The following is a 20,008-nucleotide window of genomic DNA, read 5'->3' on the forward strand; positions in this document are numbered from 1 at the left end:
CAGTTAAAGTGTAAAATATATGTTATCACTCATCCAACAATCAACCAAAGAAAAATATACCTTTGAACTACCACACTTTAATGTCGCAAAGCGACATTGTCTTAAAAAAATCACTTTATTTTTTTTTAAGTCTTCACGTGCTTTAAAAAGGGATGAGTAGACTCAAAGTATATGCGAGCAGTCTGTGTGTGAGTGACACAGTTAAAGTTGACGGAAAGGTATCACATGTGCTATACTACGAATACAATAAATTTCAGTCACCCCTTGCTGGGGAAAAAGGGACCAAATATATCAGAAGTTACTTTATATTAGTGTTTTTAATCACCATCCATTTGAATATTTCACTTATATATAACTTATGTATGTGTGTCACATTGAAGGCTCTACATACATTTAGCCTACCAGATTACATGCTATAGAGGAAGCAAAGACTCAATATTTTTCTGACACGAAATTTAACATAAAGTTCACAATCACAAATGGTTATAGTCCTCAGATAGTTAAAAAAAAATAAGTGAGTGTTATAATATTGCAAATCGTATCTCAAAACTCTTGAGTTCTCTGTGACAGTCGATTTTTTTTTTTGAGGGTAGAAAAAACACCATATAGCATATTTGGATAGCTACAGGCCATGTCATCTTGGAGTTCATAACAACATTTATGATTACGATAATGAAATCACTAATAAGATTTAATCACAATATTTTGTACATAATTGTTCGACGGCACCATGCATTTCAATCAACATGGCGATAAGCACACATTGTTGTGTTCTGATAGGTATTGCCTGCATATCATTTAGAAGTAAAACAAGATGCATTGGTAGAGTTTATAAGGACGATCAAACACACACACACAAACATGCACACAATATTATGTGTGAATATAATAAATACGTATGTATTTGTGTTTGTCACCCTGTTAAAGAAAAAAACAACAACAAAAAACGTAAAATGTTGGCAGACATGACTATGTAAATAAGAGCGTATAATTATTTTGAAAGAGCAGGGCATCTTATTAATGGAAAGAGAGTACGTATTGTTGAGAAAGAGTGTACTGAGGAAAGAGGCTGTGAAGTTGATGGCCTTTTCAATTGCTGGATCTCACACAGTGGTGCTGTGTGCAATGATTGGAACGAAGAACAGAATATGAATCCCAGTAGCAACACTATAAGGAATTATGTAACTGAAGTGAGAGTTTGCACGTTCAGGAAGCAACATCTATTCACAGGATGGAATACAGGAGCTCAGAGTTATCTTTAAAGATATGATCATAAAGCATCGTGAAATAATCTTAGGTTCAAGGGTATCTTCGGTTTCTAAACAGATATCTTAATAAACTGTTTAACATCAAAGCCGTGAAGAGTACAGAACAAGCCAGACGAGGTACACATTTACACATTTTATATACATTTATGTGTTTGTGTGTCGAAATGTCAAAAGTTATTTCTGTCAAATAGCAAAAATATATTTTTCTACATTATGATATATCGTCGCTTTGACGCATCATTTGATATATAAATGTGTATATGAGTTGAGTTGAGTTTATTAACAACATACATGCGAATATGATAACATGATAACATGAAATCACATAGGGTAAGATACAATGACATGAAAATGTTTTATGAGAATACAATGATATTTTACAAGGTTCTTTACACAGTTATGCAAGCATATATTTTACATACTTATATTCATCTTACATAAGAATACATGTGGTACAATAGATTTAGTTTTGCGTTAAACAAATACATACTGCTACTGAACGTTTTCGACGTGCACTCTTCGGAGTAGAAACCGCACGTATGAAACAGGAAGCGCGAACATAACAATATAAGCAAAACGAGCAAACCATTCAAGCGAAACAGTGCGTACGCTGATTGGCTAACGTAAACATGAGTAAGAATCTAAATCAAAAGAGAGCCAAGATTTAGTTTTAGTTTCTTTGTGATACATTTATCACTGAAAAGGTAAAGAGTATGAATAAATATGTAATGTAGACATACTCATAGACAAAGGTTGTGGAAAAATAGAAAAACAGAAGATAATGTTGTTAAAGGGGGAACCAAAAGTTAGCACAAGTGCTAGTCGAGAATGGTTCTCCCATTATAGCTACATGTATATTTAAGCTGCTTATTCCAAGGTCTACTCTTTTAAAGTAACTGAAATATAAAAGTACGTTAAACTAAACACTGAATTTTCTTTTCATCACTAAACTTCATTTAACAAGTGATTTTTTAGGTTTCTTCGAAATGAAGATCTTGTTCTTTCCTCTTGAACATTTTTGGGCAAACTATTCCAAAACTTTGACCCGACAAAAGATATAGAAAATGTACCATGTGTCGTTTTACATTTCGGGAGTCTAAGCATGGAATGATCTTTGCCTCTAGTCCTGTAAGCAGGATTCATTGGCTCATAATATTGCGTTACAGAATGTGGTAAGTGTCCCTTATATACAAAGGTTAACACTGCAAACTTATGCAGGTCAAAAACATCTAACACTCCTAGACTGGTGAATAATGGCCTAGAACTTGTTCTTAAGGGGGAAAATGTAATTGCTCTCACGGCCATTTCTTGTGCTAAAAATATACAATTTAAGTGGCTTATGTAGGTACTTTTCCATACTTCAATTCCATAAAGTATTTGTGATTGTATAAAGAATTTATATAAAAGCATGAGAACATGCCTTGGAATAAAGTATCTTAACTTAAAAATAAGCCAATTTTGCACCTACTGCATTTGTTGATGCACTGAATCTGATCCTTCCACATCAAGGTCTCATCAATTTGGATTCCTACAAAAGATGCTACATGTACTCTTTCTATAACCGTTTCAGAGACTGTTAACACACCTTTAATTGCAATTGGTTGTCTTGGTCCTTTAATAAGCATATAATTTGTTTTCTTCAAGTTGATAGTTAATTTATTTACAATACACCATTCCTGTACCTCATTCAATTTTCTATTTACGTCATTCATATCAATTTCTTTTGTACCTTTGGGAAATGTATGAAAAATGTTTGAATCGTTAGCGAATAGTCTGAACTGAAAATAGTCCGATGAGCTAGGTAAATCATTGATGTATAATAGGAACAGTGTGGGTCCCAGCACTGATCCTTGTGGTACTCCACATCCACGTGTGATCGTTCCACTACTGGATATTTCATTCTTGTAGAACAATACCTGCGATCGGTTTGAGAGGTAATTTTGGAACCACTGCAACACAATGCCTTTTATGCCATAATATTCTAATTTCGCTGAAAGGATGCGATGATTGATTGTGTCAAACGCCTTTTTGAAATCTATAGATATACTAAGGGTTATTTCACCTTTATCACTTGAGTGTATTAATGTATTAACCAAATAGATTAATGATAATTTTGTACTGTATTTCTTACGAAATCCATACTGGTGTCTGTACAAAATTTTAGTGGACTCTAAAAAGTCCATTAGACGACCATTGGCTAATTTCTCGAATATTTTTGCAATTACTGGCAGAACTTAAATAGGTCTGTAATTACCTGGGTCATCTTTCGAACCTTTCTTGAACAAAGACGTCACTTTTGCAATCTTAAGTGCATCAGGGAATTGGCCCATTTCTAATGACAAATTAAAGATATAGATCAATGGGGAAACAATATATGGTGCTGCGTCCTTGATCAATCTTATTGACAAATTATCATAACCATAAGACTTTTTAGCATCAAGAGCATATACAATATCCATAATTTCTTCTTCTCTTATGGGTTTCCAAGCCAAAGACTTTGTACTTCTGGCACCCAAATAATCTTGAAAACAACTATTAGGAGACCCATTTGGTATTCGTCCTGACATGCCAAATTTGACCCAACAGTGATTATTGAGTTCTTGGACTATTTCATTGATAGAAGATACAACTTTGTCAATTCCACCTTGATTAATACTTAACTCTTCTATATCCGAATGCCTATCTTTAACCTTTCTACCAATTAACTCATTAATGGTATCCCAGGTCTTTGTCATGTTACTTTTGTAACGATTAAAAGAATTGCAATAATATAATCTCTTTGCATTTTTAATAACTGTTACCAAAGTGTTTCGATACCTTTTATACTTGTTTCCGTATTCGTCACTAAAATTTGATGACCTGTAGTTTTTGTATAAGTTGTGCTTCTTCTTGATGGATTTAAGAATCGCTGATGAGATCCAAGGTTTCTTTGGGCTGTTCTTTTTCTGGGATACATTATATTTTATTGTAGGGGCATGCTTATCACATAATTTCCCAAACATATCATGAAAAACTTTATAAGCTGTGTTTACATTTTCGTATCTAGATACATGTGCCCATTCAATTTTCCCTCGATCCTCGTGAAATGACTGGGCATTAAATGACTTGTAGGATCGGGCAAATTTCCGCACAAAAGCATTCGTATTTTTATTCCCGTTTTCAAAAATGACAAAAAATGGAAAATGATCTGACACATCTGTCTCAATGACACCTGGATGAATTGTATGACTATACACATTAGTATAAATATGATCAATAACAGACGACGTAAAATCTGTCACCCTTGTGGGTGACGCGATAATCTGTTGCACTCCTGTACTCTCTACCATACTCAGATAATTTGATTATTCGTTTGAGATATATCTATATTGAAATCACCAAGAAGTACAATGCCTGTTTTTCCAACCTTAAAGGGATAGTACAGTATTAGTGGAGACAAGAATTTGGCTTTTAACTTTTTGCGAGATACCAAGAAAACACTTATGATATAGTACAGAGCACACCATTTTTAGAGGAATTCAAAGTTTATTTGATGAAAATCAGGCTTGGAATGACTGAGACATCTAAAAACAAAGTAAAACAAAGCGATCGTAATAAAGTGTGGGTCCCACACTTTATTAGAATTGCTCTTTTTTGTGGATATCTCAGCCATTTCAAAACCAATTTTCATCAAATAAACGTTGAATTCCTCATAGAATTACATGCTCTTTTATGTTTCATAAGAGGTTTCTCATTATCTCACCCAAAAATGTTAGAGACCTGAAATTAGGTCTCAACCAAAACTATACGATCCCTTTAAGCTCCTCTTAATATTAAGCGAGCTATTTTGAAATTGTTCAACATCAGTATTTGGTTTTCTATAAATCATTCCTATCACAGTTTTATCAAAATAATTCTGATTTATCCTCAACCAAAGACTTTCCGTGTGTTCAACATAATAATTGAGTGTAACATAGTTCAGCGTCTTATGAATATAAGCTCCTACGCCTCCACCCCTCTCCTTTCCCTGGCGACAGTTAACCTCCAAAACATAATCCTGTAATGGTAATGTGTTAACATCACATGTACTAACATCCCATACTTCAGAAAGTGCAATAATATCAAATTCGAATTTAAGGCTGTGATCATACAATAATTGCAGTCCATTTATATTTCTATTTAAAGACCTAACATTGACATGAGTGATACTAAAGGAGTTCTCATTTATTTTATTTATTTTATAATCAAAATCACTGGGACATAATTTGTATTCACGAACTTACAAAGTATTGACTTCATTTTCTATCATTACTTATTGGGTTGGAGGTTTATTTTAATTTGGGATTAACAAGGTCACAGGCTATACTATAAAGTGAAGTTTGAAGTCACTATAGGAAACATCATCAAAACCCAGATCAAACAGATCATCCGGGTTCTTGATGATCTTTGTCTCTTCGCTTGTTAGTTTGCAAGACACGTTCCCGTACTTGCTTGTTGTTGATTTGACATTGGGGCCGTCTTTACCTTCATGAGGATGGAATGCCGCATTGCTGTCAAGTCTTCATTGATGTATACCCCCTTCATGTTGTCCCTCCCTTTAAGTCCAAAACGGGCAGCATACAAATTGTCTCGTTTCCTCCTTGCTGTGAAGCGGACAACAGTTTGCCTGCTTTTCCCTCCTACACGCTTCTTTCCAAGTCGGTGACAAGAAGATATGTCCTCAGGGCGTATCTCCACACCAGCTTCCCTGGCCACTTTAGCTTTCAGCAAGCTGGTCCTCCGTATCCTCCTCAGCCTCAGGGATCCCAGTCAGCCGAAGGTTGTCCCTTCTCAGCTCCTGCTGAATTTCATCTTGATGGAACTGTATTCTCAGCAAATGTGGATTGATGGCTTCCTTGTAGGCCTACACAGATATGGAGAGAGAGAGAGAGAGAGAGAGAGAGAGAGATGTGAGCCCGATATGCTGCATAAAGTACATGTTGGTATAGATAAGCGTGTGCATGTATAATATACATTTCTTATCTCGGCACAATTCAGAAACTCGAAATCATAGATGTGATGATCATGTTATCAAATCATTGTAAGTAAACATGGTAAAGATATAAGTTGAAATTATCACTTCAATAAGTAAATGCAGGGTCAGAGCATAAAGAGTATGTCCCAGAGAAATACTTTGATCAGACATCCAGCATAGATCTCCGCTTAGGCAGCAGTCGTTCTTCTGGGGGTTTTTTACGTCGGTGAGATGCGAGCTCCAGCTGCCGACAAAACTGAACTCGGACAGTTATGATCCGAACTTTGGAACGGAGCTCAATCTCCATTTGCCTGCTCGCCGTCGTTTGAGCTCGGGCATCGCAGATCAAGGCATGAGTCTGCGTGGTAGCAGGGACTAGTGAAGGCCGAGGAGCTGAAAGGACCGCCGATAGGGTAGCGTCTAGCTGAGTGGCCAAGTCAAAGGGTGCTTCCAAGAGACAAGCCAAGCGACTGTGCCGAGGTCCACGACGAGGGTATCGGACATCGATGACGACTGAGCCAAGCTGAGGGAATCACCAGTTCAGGTCATCCAAGATAACCTAAGTTATGTATTTGTGATTTGTTTCATATTATATTTTATGCTCAATGTATTGTTATGAACGAGAAAGCTGCAAAGATTTGAAAGATTAAACTCGAACATAACTGTATACGAACAGTTTGAATTTCCAGTATTTCGGTGTCAGAGTAGCAGAGAAAAAAAAAAGTCACTCACGTGACAGAGTACCAAGTATTATTTTGTCTTGATGGCTGAATTGTAAATGTACGCGGAAGTTTCGTTTGGATCAAAGAATGATTGCGTTCACCAATTTGTAAGATTTTTATGTTTTTATGATAATGCATTTCAAGGACCACTATTTTGAATTTTGACCACGAATTGTGTTGTTATATCAACCAGACAAAAGTCCTTCATTCAAAATCAAATGACAAGGATATTAATTCACTGTACACAGTAAAAACATCGGTGTTAGATTTAACACCTGTAACTTCAATAGAGGACCACACCCACAGGTGTAGGAAATGCACTGTTATGGTGTTGAAAAGTGTTCACCTGACACTTCGTGGTGTTAATTTGACACTGTACCTGGTGTTATTTTGACACTGTACTGGTGTTACTTCAAAAATAACACCACATGGTGTTGATTCGATATTTGTTAGTGTTAATATCAATGGTTTAACACCCGTCCAGCTTCAATAAGAGACCACACCATCTGGTGTTACTGTGGTGTAAATTTATTTTCACATTTTTTCAAAAATCTAGGATTTTAATGTAAAATTCTTGATCGTCTTGTTTGAATTCAAAATCAACAAGAAGTGCAGTTACTAAGAAACTCTTCAAAAAACAGTTTTATATTTGGAAATGACACCCGGAGGTGTTAATTTAACACCATAAATGAGCACCGAAAATTTGACACCAGCTCGGTGTTCGCTATTTAACACCGGACTTTTTGCAGTGTACGTCTGTTTTGTTTGTATACATTATGCAGTGTTTTGTACTAATTATGCTGTATATTGTTACGCTTGAGAGACGAATGGGAAGAGGATAATTATAGGACACTTCATTACAAACAAAAAAGAGGGAGGATAATATTGATTAGATAAAACTAGAAATGCCGCTATGGCGACTGATGCCTCCGCCATAATGCATGATTCTCCCAATAGGTGTATAGTACAATGTCTTCACAACGTGTAATGAGTTTCACACAACTGGCAAAATATTGAAATGACAGATTTGTCAGAAATATCTTGAATGTTCACTTCCCTTGAATTAGGTTTGCTATAATTGTCTAAGAAAGAGTTCAGGTACATGTATTGGGGGAATTGAGGATTTTTACTTAACTTCTGACTGACCCTTTTAAAAGTTTATGCATTGAGTAATTCTTAAGGTATGAAGAAAGAGTGTAATAACAGTGCAAAATAGATTTTTTTTTGCATCAAAACTTTGCTTTGACCCTTAACCTTTGACCTATGACCTTCTTACAGGAAATTTCCAAGAGAATATCCATTAGGTAATCAGTACATATTGTATATTGAATTTTAAAAATAATAATGCAAGCATTGCATATATGTGACCGTGCACCTCAAAACGAACATAAAGTCGCACACACTGATTTTGCGTGAGGACTGAAAATAAGTGAAATGGGTCAACCTAGCCGAACTTGACTTTTTCATATTTTCTGAAAGCGCGGGTCTTCTTTTACATTATGCTAAAATTTGGTAACATGAAACGGGCAGAAAAGTGTGTTTTTTTAGCAGTTTATCTCAAACATTTTTGGTAGAATAGTGTGATTAGGTTTGTCTTTAGAATCCCTTTTTCATTTCTGAAAAACCTTGTCCACACTCTTCACTTTCAACTCTAATAACTTTTGAGAGGATAGTGCTACTGCTTTGAAAGTTGGCATTAATTATAAACAGAATATGTTAATGAGGCATGCTTAATTTCAATTTAATCTGATAATTCCTTCATTGTTGTCACTCTGGTGGTTTACTTCCTGTTTTTTGTCCCATTCATCGCACAGCCAGCACGGTTTGGTGAAGATTAAGCGCTTGAATAGACACTGTACTTCAGAGCCTCTTTTCTCAGTTCACACTTTTCCTGAGTTTGTGCTTTCTTTCCAATATTTAGATAGGTTAGGAGAGTCCATTTGATTTGAGTTATACATCATTTTAAAGCTTAAAGTCTGCTCTTTCAGAATAAGGTCTTAACTAAAAATTCATGTCTGGCGACTTTTTGTTTGTTTTGAGGTGCAGGGTCACATATATACTAGTATATTAGGGAAATAGTAAAATATTGAGGAGTTGACCTTGACCTTTGACCCCTGACTATTGACCCATGACCCCTAAATTCCCTAGATAATCCCTGCCTCTCAGTACATGGATATGTACCAAGTTCAATGAAGATACATTGAACCATCTGCGAGAAAAGTGAAATTGTAACATTTTCACCTAACCTTTGACCTTTTGACCATTGACGTTATGACATGAAACTCTCTCTAGAGAATCTTTATGCAGTAGTACATGTCTACACTAAGTTTCAAGAAAATACCTTTGGGCATGCAATGGATATGGAGGAAATAGCAACATTTTTAGCATTTGACCTTGACCTTTTGACCTTTGACCTCTTGCCAATGTCACTAAAATCTACTCAACTAATTGCCCTATCATACATCACCCTTGGACCAAGTTTGGGGAAAGCTGCTCCATCCAGTTTTGAGTTATCACATAAACAGATACATTTTAGGATTTGACCTTGATCTTTGCCCTTTGACTTCTGTCCGATTTCACTCAAAAATCAATCAAGTAATTGTCCTACCATACATTATCCTCGGACAACGTTTGGTGAAATTTGCTTGATCCAGTCTTCAGTTATCACGTAAACAGATACAATTTCATGATTTGACCTTGACCTTTGACCTTTGACCCTTAGTCAACTTCACCCAAAATCTAATCAAGTAATTGCCCCGTCATACTTTACGCTTGGATCAAGTTTGGTAAAATTCCAGTTAATATTACTCAAGTTATCGTGTAAACGAATGCGGACGGACGTACGGACGTATGGACGTACGGACGTACGGACGTACGGACGGACGGACAACCCGAAAACATAATGCCCCAGTCACACAGTGCTTTACGATGTGTTATGTCCGCCGCGGATGGATACGGATGAGTGAACGCAGGTGGACGCAACGTGGACGCAGGCATCCGCAGGGTCGTATGTAGACGTAACTGTCCGTAAATTATCCGTAAAGAAACGCAAAATGACGGCGCCAAGCCTGCAAAATTTTGAAATGTTCAAAATTTCGCAGAGGGAATTCACGGATGCTGACTTACGCAAGTAACCGTAACCAAACGTAACTATCCGTAACTGAACGGAACTATCCGTAGCTTGGACGCAGACCATCCGCAAAATTGTTTACCTCCCGTCCGTTTGCGTTCGTTTACGTCCACCGTAAGTATCCGAAATTAACCGCAAGTTAACGTATCACAACACATTCGTCCGCTTACTGATTTTTGCGGACAGTTACGGATGCTGAGGACGATTACGTCCTTCGACGTTTTCCGTTTTGCACTCGCATGGGAACACAGAGACTCGTGGAAAGCCACAAGCTGCAGCGCATTTACCTGAAGGAATACTACAACACAGTTGGAGCGGTGGAGAGGCAGCTATAACCGCATGGTCAAATTATGAAATTTCTACCACAAATGGTCATTTTAGGTGGCACCCATATACTCAATGACATCGGTTGTCCCTTGGTGCTGAACTTTTTTTCTTACACTCGTTAAAGGTATATATATATATCTTTTTTTTTTCGAAAAAGGCAATATTTTGGGTAGGGGATGGGGTTGCAGCATTTTATTCACTCTTTTGGCCGGGGAAGGTGTGGGACAGCGATAACTATATAAAATGAGAACGAATTTATTATTTCTCTTTATATACCTCATATATAGATCCCTCTCATCTGATTGGTTAAAAGTGGAGTCATGAAAATAGCTGTGCCCCATTTTTGATCAAAATGACGTCATGATTTACTGTGCCCGGGGCACAGTTGATTAACTGTGGCCTGTAAATAGGTTTGGAGACAGTCGCAACCCCGTACACATAGATCACTCCATGTACGCACCAATGATGCGACCGCCGCGCTGTCGATCAGCGTTGATTACGAGTGCTACGGTATCTATATTTCGGAATCTATATTTTCGGTATATGAAACAAATAACGACAGCTTGATATACGGGGCACAGTTAAAATTATGTAGGCCCTCGGTGATGTTAAAACCATAACTATGCCCTCAGCTTCGCTTCGGGCATAGTTATGTTTTTCATATCACCTTGGGCCCATAATTTTAACTGTGCCCCTCATGGCAGTCATTATTCGTATAATAGTGTTACCCACTTTACGCTCCATAGAATGTGTATTACATTATCTATCTATCTATATATATATATATATATATTTATTGCACTTGGATGTGGGAGGGGTGTTTGAAAGTCTTGATGTCTTTTTTTCTGGAAATTTGATAAGCATTGCTTTATTCTAAAAATCCCCTTAACATAACCCAATAAGTCATGAATATCGCTGCACAACGACAGCATTGCCACAGTTTGTCTATTCCATGACTATAAGTAATATTTTCTTACTCTAATGTTTAACTTATCGATGTATATTGTATTTCATTTGTGGTATAATTATGTTATGTATTCTTAACATTTATGACGTTTATTCATATTTGAGTTGCACTAATAAAATTTAAACTTCAAGTTCAAAATTTCATTTATCTTTTATTACTGTTAAGCAAATTAAAGGATTACGAAATTTTTTCACAACTTGTACGTACTTCAATTTCAGTTTTCCCAGTGTACAATGTAAGACAGTACAATATGTGATAACCTTGCTGTCATAATACACTGACTTAGCAGGAATCGTCACATAAAACCACATTGTCCATAATTATTCATAACAATCTGTAACTATCCGTAACTATCCGAAAATATCCGCAACTCTCCGCAAGTGTTCAGAACTATTATGTACCAATTCGTAAGAATATCCGCAAGTGGACGCAAGTGTTCGCATCTGGTCGTATTTGTCCGTATCGCACGCATTTTATCCCCGTATGTTTTGTAAAGATGTTCTGGTGACGGCAAAGGATCCGCGGGAGTCCGCAGAAAAAATGACTATTTTGGACGTAACGTCGGACGCAGAGCATTATGTGACTGGGGCTTAATGCCTCCGGCACCACTTCGTGGCGGAGGCATACAAAGGATGTTTACTTTTAGTAGGGTACCTATGGGGGGGGGGGGGTGGGGTTACCGTGCATCCCCCCCCCCCGGACTCCTCGAAACGTACATTTTCAGGATCCCCATGACATACCCAAACATAATCAAGATGTTAACAGGAACAAAAAGTGGCTGTTCTAGGTGAAATTAAAAGGTCCGGAATTGTATTAGTTGGGGGCCTAAGGGCTCAAAATGGGCGGTTTGTTTCAGATTCTTCCAAAAGCACCAAATTTGGCTCATAGGTCCCTTGTACCATACTCTTTCGATTTTTGATGGGCGCCAAGACTAAAAACCCTTGGGGCCGCCATATTGGTGAAATCCATTATGGCCGCCATCCGGGTTAAAGGTCAACTGCAGTTAAAAATTGAAAAGGTTGATTAAAGTTATGAATCCCATGTGAAAGATTTTACGGGGTTAGAGAATGTGATTCTAAATATCATTTCTGCAGTTCAAGGTCACTCTCACCTCTCAAGGTCACTTCCAAGGTCAAATAAGAGTCAAATCAGGCATTTTGTGCATTTTTCGAAAAGGTGTCTGTGAGCATTTAACTGCAATTCACTGGTACCCCTATTCTGTCTCATTTGTCGCCTCTTCCATACTCCTTCATAATGGTCAATTAGGGCCAAGAGCGGTTCCATCCCCCTACATATCAATAATGATTATGATAAATAAATGAAAAAATATACATATTTAAGCTATATATATATATATATATATATATATATATATGTGACCCTGCACCACAAAACAAACAAAAAGTCGCCAGACATGAATTTTTAGTTACGATCATTATTCTGAAAGAGCAGACTTCAAGCTTTAAAATGATGTATAACTCAAATCAAATGGACTCTCCTAACCTATCTAAATATTGGAAGAAAGCACAAACTCAGGAAAAGTGTGAACTGAGAAAAGAGGCTCTGAAGTACAGTGTCTATTCAAGCGCTTAATCTTACCAAACCGTGCTGGCTGTGCGATGAATGGGACAAAAAACAGGAAGTAAACCACCAGAGTAACAACAATGAAGGGATTACCAGACTAAACTAAAATTAAGCATGCCTCATTAACACATTCTTTCCATAATTAATGTTAACTTTCAAAGCAGTAGCACTATCCTTTCAAAAGTAATTAGAGTTGAAAGTGAAGAGTGTGGACAAGGTTTTTCAGAAATGAAAAAGTGATTCTAAAGACACACCTAATCACACTATTCTACCAAAAATGTTTGAGATAAACTGCTAAAAAAACACTTTCCTGCCCGTTTTATGATATAGCATAATGTAAAAGAAGACCCGCGCTTTCAGAAAATATGAAAAAGTCAAGTTCTGCAAGGTGGACCCATTTCACGTATTTTCAGTCCTCACGCAAAATCAGTGTGTGCGACTTTATGTTCGTTTTGAGGTGCACGGTCACACAAACACACACACACACACACACACACACACATATATATATATATATATATATATATATATATATATATATATTGAAATCTTTGAGCACAGAAAACGGGCTTCCATTGGTTTCGTTTTCTTTTCTCATTTTCTTTGCTCAAAGTTCTCACTATTTATCAATTGTTTCTGGTCAGTTTTGCCTTTCTTTGTTTCAATATATACTATATATATATATATATGGGTGAAAACGTTGAACGATGTACAATTGGGCAAATCAGGGGTCAAAATTAAAAAAACGTTACTCACTGATATAAATATATCTCAGTGTCATTGATATCAGCTTTCTTGGAAACCCGATTATACTGGGATATCTCCAAGGGTGTTGTTTTTATTCAAGATTAGATAGAACTGTGACATATTGGCGAACGTCTCTGACTAAAATAAACATTGTTTTAGTGAAAATTCAAATGAAGGGTAGAAATACATTCAAATGAATATATTTTCATCTTGTTCATGCTTTTGAAGACTGTGTTAATTTGTTCCTAAAATATTGTTTACCTCCTGTGAAGTTTACAAAAGCTAATACACATGGAAGTTAAAGTAAAAGTGGAGTTTTTGTCATTTAAGCAGAGATTTTTATATTCTTATCTTCACTTTCATCTCATTTGAACAAAACATATAGGAGGGGTCTCATTTGTTTAAATGTTAATGTTCACTAGATACTAATAATGAATTTAGTGCATTTCGTTTGGTCAAATTCTCATAAAAGCCCTTTACAGATGCTGAAAGTAAGCCATGTTTTGATCAGAGACGTTCAGGTTTCACTCATAGACGTTCCTCAGACATAGACAATAAAAACGATGTCCTTTGATCCATAATTACGAGGTTTGTGAACAAACAACATTATTCTTTTATCAAACACATGTTTATCTTTTGTGAACAATTCAGAATGGTAATTTCAACTTGAATTATTTTTCATAATAACCGATTGTAACTGCAAACCTCAAATTGTAAGAGGAATTTCGATTTCTACACCAAAAATCAACAACAAACCTGTCCTTGTTATATTATTCATATCTTACAACACGTTTGAATGACAGACAGATAAAAATTACATGAAATACTTGCAATTTTGACTACCTTACCTGAATTATTTGTTTATATCAGAGACATTAACTTTTCCATCAGGGACGTTTCGGCTGTAAGTTATCACTAGGATTAAACACCAAACTCCCTATCTTAAAAGATGCTCGTAACTCAACATTCCACTATCATTGAGAAATCATTTACCGAGGCATATGTCAAGAATTGTTTTTGTTTATGATGACCACTACTTTGTATTTCACCTTCCGGTGTATGCGAAGGTGTGCCCACATGCTATCAATATTGTATATGTTTTCTTTCAAATGTAGTCCAATTTTATAACAAAGGTAAACACGAATTTACTAATACTATTTTAATTTGACCACTATACCTCAAATATGATTGTATGTGTATGTCAGGCCAGTTCGGATTTTTATTAGGGACCGTACCTGGGCCACTATTATGACGTCGTCTCAGAAAGCTGTAATTAACCTATACTCATCCTAGAAGCCTCAAATTCCGCTGTGCTTTTTTGTATACTATCGCAAATATAAACTGTAAACGCCAAACTCAAAAGAATATCAACGGTGTGGTACAGCAAAGTTTGACCAAAAATGAACTGAAAACCTCTTTCAAGAGGTTGACAATGATAACATTACAATATCACATTTTACCTGTCACATCGGTAGGGGATTATCAATCCTTCTTTCTACTCGAAGGCGATACATAAGTATTGTGTTGTAGAGGAAACAAAGTAAAGGGACATTTTTAATAGACATTTTCTTGTTTCATCATAGATGTTAGTATTTTACCTTTGCTCATGTATTTGGCTTACAAACCTCAAAAATAATACCACCAGAACATCTCACCTTACTTCTAAGAGAAAAGGAGTCATTACAGGGGAAATTCAGCCCAAATATGAGCTAGCCGCTGATAAGAAAGAATAAAATCTTACGAGCTCAAGAAAAAAATAATGAAGTTATGACGTTTTGCTAAGTTTCGCTAATTTTTCAGGAAACAGTTTTCATGAATATGCTAATGGCAAATTGAGCTTGTCATCCCCTCACAACTTGCCATAATGTTTGCACATAAACTTTTGAAATTTTCAGTTTTTCATTCAAACATAATTATGCCCGAGGCTTTAATCCGGGTATATCTAACTGATTACCATTCTGAAGGTAATCAACCTGGAATAGCATCAGGTTTCAGATTTCAAAGACAGAAAAATTGAATTTTCGTTATTTTTTGTACACGATAAAAGGAAAATTGTGAGGTTATGACATGGTTAGCTCACTCATTTGCATATTCTTATCAACTGAACGAGAACTTGTTTGCAGAAATTAGCAAAACCTCAAAAAGGCAGTTAATTAAGGGTGCAATTAAGCACAATTAAGGGTGCAAGTATGCACCGCAGGTGTGCTGCTATTGTTACAAATTAGGTGCAAATTTGAACATTTATTTCTTAGCGTGTAAGCTTCAGATTTTACAGCTTCAAAAGCAAACGTAGTGATGTGCATTAAAAACAGAGTCCGCGTTATAACATTGAATTGTATTTCCCCTCCACTTGGTATTCCATGTCCTCAATCAGTGCATGGTACCGACTGCGTCGCTTGCTACCTGAAACAGGGGTTGGGATAGTCATTATTTTGTAAACAGATGGCACCTCCAAGATGTCCGTCCGGTCTTGCCAGTACCACGGCCGTTGTCTGGTACTTGTAGGCTCCATGAACATGACTGAGCCTAAAGATCCTGAGCAGGACGAAATTTTAATATTCGGAGCATTTAAAATCCATCCGGTCTTCCCATCTTGCTGTAAGAAAAAAAAAGATAGAGTTAAAATGATATTAAAATAAATTTATCATGCACTGGAAGAACAATGTACGCGCAAATGAACGTCTCTGATCAAAATTATAAAATCAACATTGTTTTTAGATTGCGTAAATTACCTAGAACGATGTATGTATACGAGGGCCATATACTGTGGAATAATGAAATATCTACTTCTTAGTGTAGTAGTTGAAAATGTGTAAAACGTTCAATGTAACGTCTCTGACGTAAACATCTTTGATTATCAGTACTTAATGGGTTTGATTTTTACAAGATATTGGCATTATATTTGGATTGAGGAAACAATGTGCTACAAACATAGGCACCAATTCGCCATGGTGGGTCATTGATATTGGTTTGAGAGCAGATCCTATTTGTTCAGAGAACGTCTCTGACCTAAACCTGTTTTTCTTACATTTCTGCCTCTCTCACAAAAAAATACGTAAACTAAAGTGACTACTACATAATAATCATAGAGTATTGACCTATTACTAGTCATAAAACATATTTTCTGTCGTGGCTATGTGTTTACACTTGCTCAATCAACAGAAAATCTTAAATTTTAAACTCTTTTACATATTTTCAACATCTTTCAGGAAGCTTCATTTTTCGTAATATTACAACACGCCCGTAATAACTTGGTTCTACTTGTTCCTATTATACTAACTGAGCCCATCCAGACATAAATTTACTTTAATGTTCTCATAATTTGTATAGTGGATGTCTTTATTTCATGAAACAGTAATTTTCAGAGACGTTTTTCATTTTGTTCAGAGACGTGCGGTCTTTGATTTTCGTGCAGATTCTTACATATTTACTGTCTATCCTTTTTTAATTTACCTCTAATCCAAAGATTAAAATACATAATTTCACAAATGATACTGATTGGCAAATGTACGGAATAATAATTCTAATAATCGGCACAATCACCAGGAAAGTTTTTGTTATTACTCACATTTTTAAGATTTGTGGGCATATCTGTCGTTTAACTGTGCTGACTCGATTCCAGGATGGCTCGTCAGTGCGTAAAATAAGCACGCAAATAAAGTATCATGCAGTGCGAAAGTGTCAGATGAGGGAATATCCCTTCAGAGACTTTCAATCAGGGACATTCGTTTTGATCAGAGACATTCGCCAATTCGGGTTTTCAACCAGAACTCATTTTTGTGGACAGTATGCTACTAAATTTGCCAATCATCATAGTCGCCTGGCTCACACTGACATACTGATAACCACTTTTTATCTCAAGCATAATCCACTGTCATTAATGACAACATTAAACAACTGAACATCTCTGATGGTTATTCAGTATAATTTTCTTTAATGAACCACCACACGATTATTTCACACAGCTCACTCACAAATTTTGATGGAATGGTAGTATGGATAAGACGCTAAATAAATATGGCCTTACATGTTTTCATAGTCATCCTGAATTTTTGGCGTCAAGGAAAAGATAATTCATTCAGAGACGTTCTTTTTCAGACATAAGTGAATTCAACGTTTCCTGATAAGATAAATAATACACACGTCCATGGCAGAAGTACTTGATTAAATAGTTGAAGTGTGTGGGCTTACTCACAAGGAAAATCAAAGCTGTAGAATTGCATTAGAACAAAAATTAAGACGTGTGATTCTGGGATTTTTTCCCAAAATATGCATTTTTGTCAATTTTTTCAGCTTCAAGGCATTATTTTTTAAAGAAAATGCAGTAAGAACACTACAAAGTATATATTTTCTGAAAGGTACAACCCTCCTCTACCAAATGATACCTAACACCACGAAAAACACCCCCAGGTGACAATTTTACAAGGGTTTGAATATCGAAAAGCCCGAAAATGGCCAATTGTACATCGTTCAAGACGTATATATATTATATATATATATATATATATATATATACATATATATATATATATATATATATATAATATATTATAATATATACATGTCTATAATATATACATGCTTAAATACGGCCGCTCGTCCTATTCCAAGGTACCGAATCAGGGTCCAATGGCAAAGAGGGTAATAACACGCCTAAATCTTATTTTATCTTCTTTTTTTTTTCCTTCTGACGAGATAGCTGCGGATAGCCCGTATACAACTATGTAGCTGGTCAGTTTGTATGTACTTTGGGGTGGACCACTTTACCGATTTATGCATCTTGAGTTTTCCGATAACGGAATTCCGATTCGGGATCTTTTCATCTGTCTGGGTTTTGCGATTCTTACACACAAGGGACTTCCACTTTTTTATATCCAAGTGATGAGGTGCACAAAGTGTTGTGCCTCTACTACACACATACACCTATTGCCTCAGCTAGAGGTGAGATAAGTGGGACTCGAACCCGCGCCGGAACACAAGTCTTTAGACCGCAAGCCATACGCTACCGACTGAGCCACCTCGTCACCTTTCATGGTCAAATTACATAAACTTTCCAGCTGGCAAGCGATATGATTTTCCTCCTGCTGAAATTGGTGTATACTACCTACTCTCCCTTGACAGACAGTCTTCTAGGGGCAGTTAACTAAATTCGATCATTAAAGTCCTTTAATGGCAGTATCTTATCAGAGTACGTGAAGACAATTCAGCTGAAAAGTTTTTTCTTCTTATCCTTTTTTTATTCTCTTTTTATCAAACGGAACCGTTTCTTTATTGAAAGGCGCAGATGACTAGGGAGACTGAACACCTATTGATGTTGTATGGGACACTGATCCTAAAGAAAATAATCTTAACATTTTTTGTGCAGCAACACTGTGCAGTCCTCTGACAAGAGATGGTGATGGCACCACTCAAATCTCAACTTATGATTGGAAGAGCGTAGCGTCTCCCTGAAAATTAAGATTGAAAAATAAGGAACTGCCCTCATTTATCAGCGCACAGAATCCTGATATCCAAGAATAAATTGGACGGACAACTCATCCTGAGCACCTGATTCGAGACGGAAATATCCAACAGGAATTGTGATCTCACAACCCTTCAGCTTTCCAACATCTTAGATGCGATCTACGCAAAGATATCCTTACTGGCCACAAAGGATGACATAATGTTTTCTGAAAGCATTTTCTGAAAACAGTATTCAATCGCAAGGATGAGCATAACATCACATTTTCGGTAGTGTGCTTTTTTTAATCACTTTGATCTGACGGAGTTACGGGTGGGTCGTGGTATTGAAAAGATAAAGACCTTTTCAGCTCTTTCCTGTACAGCATGCCTCTCTTCCAGAGCACATCAGGCACTGACACGGTGCTACATTATTTCAGACTTGCTTTGATGTGGAATGCAAAATGCCTAAGTAGTATGGGTCAGCAAACCAGAGCTCACTGACACATTAACTACTTTAGTAATCGTGCTCATGTCCAGCAAGGATTGATGAGCAACAAGGTTTATGGGGCAGCCAGCGTCAACGAGGGTAGGCATCATCTCGTCATAACGTAGGAGCAGATCATCAGAAACCATCCTATCTGCTCTAGCGGCGCTGTATCAACATTTCGAAGATGAGTGCTGCTGCAAGTGAGTTTCTACTGGAATCATGACAGCATGCTTGATGGGTCATGATGATCCCTGACTTCAGGGAGTGGAGTTGCAGGTAAGATAGATTCATGTTTTGTATCGGTAGAACATCACTCTTTCCTGGCAAAAGAATATCTCTTC

The sequence above is a fragment of the Diadema antillarum genome, unplaced genomic scaffold, assembly GCF_040938485.1.
Source record: "Diadema antillarum isolate AM-2024a unplaced genomic scaffold, OU_Dant_1.0 seq00000162_RagTag, whole genome shotgun sequence".
In the NCBI taxonomy this organism is placed as follows: Eukaryota; Metazoa; Echinodermata; class Echinoidea; order Diadematoida; family Diadematidae; genus Diadema; species Diadema antillarum.